Consider the following 2,607-nt stretch of genomic DNA (forward strand, 5'->3'; position numbering starts at 1 on the left):
TAATAATAATAAAATAATAAAAGAAACTAAAAAACTGAAAGAGATTTTAGTTTTTTCTGGTAAATATGGACCAAATAAAAAATATATATTTAATGGAGACCAAATTTATAAAAAAGTGACTATATTTTGGAACCCAATACAAGTTGAAATTTTTCCACATCATTGAACCTCTAGGCACCCTCATCTTTCCCCACTCTCGGAAGGATTTTAAGATGTAGAGTTATCTTATCCTGGTGGTTTATACGTACTATAACTCCCCCGACGCAAAAGGATTCCAACATAACCAGAACACTTGGAAAAAAATGGATCAAATGGGTCAAGCCAGGTGACCAATGTGAGTTACGTTTTGTAAGAATTGCATGGTTAAAATTTTTTGGTTTGCTACTTCAAGCACTTGATTTTCACAGTGAAATTATCTATTAATTTTGTAATCAGAATTACAATTTTTTGCTGAGAAGATAATCTTTGAATATTTCTATGACAAAAAAAAATGAATTTTCTTTTCGCATTTTTTTTCTTCAAAAAAAGCTTTCAGAATATTCTTCTCTTTCAAATCATGGTTCGGTAACTTCAGAGATATTGGGCCCAATGCATACGCCATATTTCACAGTTAAACCTACAAAATTGATGGTTATTTTTAGAAAACCTTTATTTTTTTTTTTTAATCCTGGTAAAAGCCAAAAAGGTTTTTCTTTTTCTCTTAAAAGTATCACTTAATTGTCAATTTATTTCACTACTGAACAAACCTAAGACGTGTACCTATCCTAAAAGAGAGAAAAAAAAAGATTAAACGATTAACAATTTTCAACAAAAAATGTATCCTTGTTTTATTTGTTAATTAACAACTAATTCAAAATATTACTTAGATTGATTACAAAAGATAATTTTTTTTCAATATGTGACTACTAATAAGACTTTTATTATTTTACATACATGATATTTTCAAAAATCATATATAATACCATTTTCACATAAGAAAAGGGAAATTAAACAACCATAATGTACAAGGTTTTTTATCACAAATATTACTTTCGTGGTTTGATACTTTGATATACGATTAATCAAATACTACACTTTTTGTTACATATAATAAGTAGAACCTTTTATACAACATATAAACGTAGTACAAGAATAAACAGATAAAATATAGCAACTTAAAAGATATCGGACTTACCTTGACCAATGATTTACCAAACTTGGTTTTTATAGCTTCCACTATCTACCAACATGTAACTTGTGTTGTATACAATTACCCATAACTTTTGAGAAGAATTTGCAAAAATTGGTTACCATAAAATTTAGCTCAGATCAACTGTTTGATGTCATTCCAAGTTCTATGGCTCTTAAATCTTTATGGAAACTTTGGTTAAAAATCCCCCAATTCTCAACAAAGTCAATGGTCAATGAAAGTAATGATTAAGAATTAAAGCAATAGTTCTTGGAATGACATAAGACATCTAAATTAAGCTAAATCTCAAGGTAATCAGATTTTGCAGATTCTCAAGTTACTTCAGAATTCTCAACTTAACATGCACCTGTTTTGCAAATTAACAAAAACCATAAACCAGTAAGAACACGAGAATCAGAGAAGTATTGTAGATAAACATAATTAACAAACAAACAAAAATAACATGATTGATAAGAGCAATTACCTGATTCAGCAGCATATTCAAGATTCAGATGCTTCATATCCTAATGATGTTCGATACAGATCTGGTCTGATTCACATTCTGAAATCAGGTTCGACCTTTTTTGCCTTCAAAGTACAACGATTTCTTGCTGAAGAAGTTAAAATAGTTCAGATCATCGTGTAAAAAGGAGGGTTAGACGCAGTGGCGGTGGTGCAGAAAAAAGTATAATACTCGCGGCGGAGTACGATTTGGGGCTTACTAGCGATGCGAATTTTAAGGGTTGGAGGGTATGAATGTGTATGATGGCGTCGTATTTGGAAACCCTAACTCGTGGTAGCATGTGGCAACTGGACACAGCAACAAGTTGGCAACTTGTCAACTTGCAAGGAATCAATAGGAGGAGCCATTGTTCTTTGGGCCACAGCCACTTAATTAGCTCGGTGGGCTGCGCACGATGAGTCCATAGACATTTAATGGATTTGGAAAAAAATATTTCAAGAATTAAAATAATAAATAATAAATAGTAAAATAAATTAAAATATAAAATTATACTATATATCATATTGTATATTAAATACAAAATGTTTGTGACCTCTTTTAGTTTTGTTATAATAGTTTTATATTTTTATAGATTTAATTTCTGCACAACAAAGGTTGTATATTTAGTCCTTGGAATATTTTTCATTTATAGAAAAGATCTTTACGAAGTTAGTTTTTTATAATATATGTCTAAGATTTTTGTATATTGTTAGGTTCTATTGATATATAGAAAATAAAAATAAATGATAAAATTGTCCTTATAGTTTATATAGTCAACGTCATTGTGTATCTGTCAGTGAATATGTTTACAAAAAGTGACCCCATAATTTATAGAAAACTTGCAAGTTTGGTCACTATATTATATTTTCCAGTGTAAGCAAGTTTGGCCCTCCAAAATAGTGCATACAAAACAACAAAACAAAAAAAATAATAGTAA

At 29.6% G+C, this 2,607-nt stretch overlaps 1 long non-coding RNA gene across 2 annotated transcripts; it reads right to left on the reverse strand.

Annotated features, from left to right (window-relative positions):
* Positions 1-398: 398 nt before the first annotated feature.
* On the reverse strand, positions 399-2,032 carry LOC145052787 (uncharacterized). Of its 2 annotated transcripts, XR_013684192.1 has the most exons (3): positions 1,653-1,992; positions 1,175-1,535; positions 399-616 (listed from the first exon to the last, which is right to left on the reverse strand). It is a non-coding gene; the product is annotated as an uncharacterized LOC145052787 (long non-coding RNA). The 2 variants fall into 2 exon arrangements; XR_013684191.1 differs by lacking the exon at positions 399-616 and having other exon boundaries at positions 973-1,535; positions 1,653-2,032.
* Positions 2,033-2,607: the final 575 nt, after the last annotated feature.

Source organism: Lactuca serriola, chromosome 5 (assembly GCF_051521515.1).
Source record: "Lactuca serriola cultivar US96UC23 chromosome 5, Lser_US96UC23_V15, whole genome shotgun sequence".
Lineage (NCBI taxonomy): Eukaryota > Viridiplantae > Streptophyta > Magnoliopsida > Asterales > Asteraceae > Lactuca > Lactuca serriola.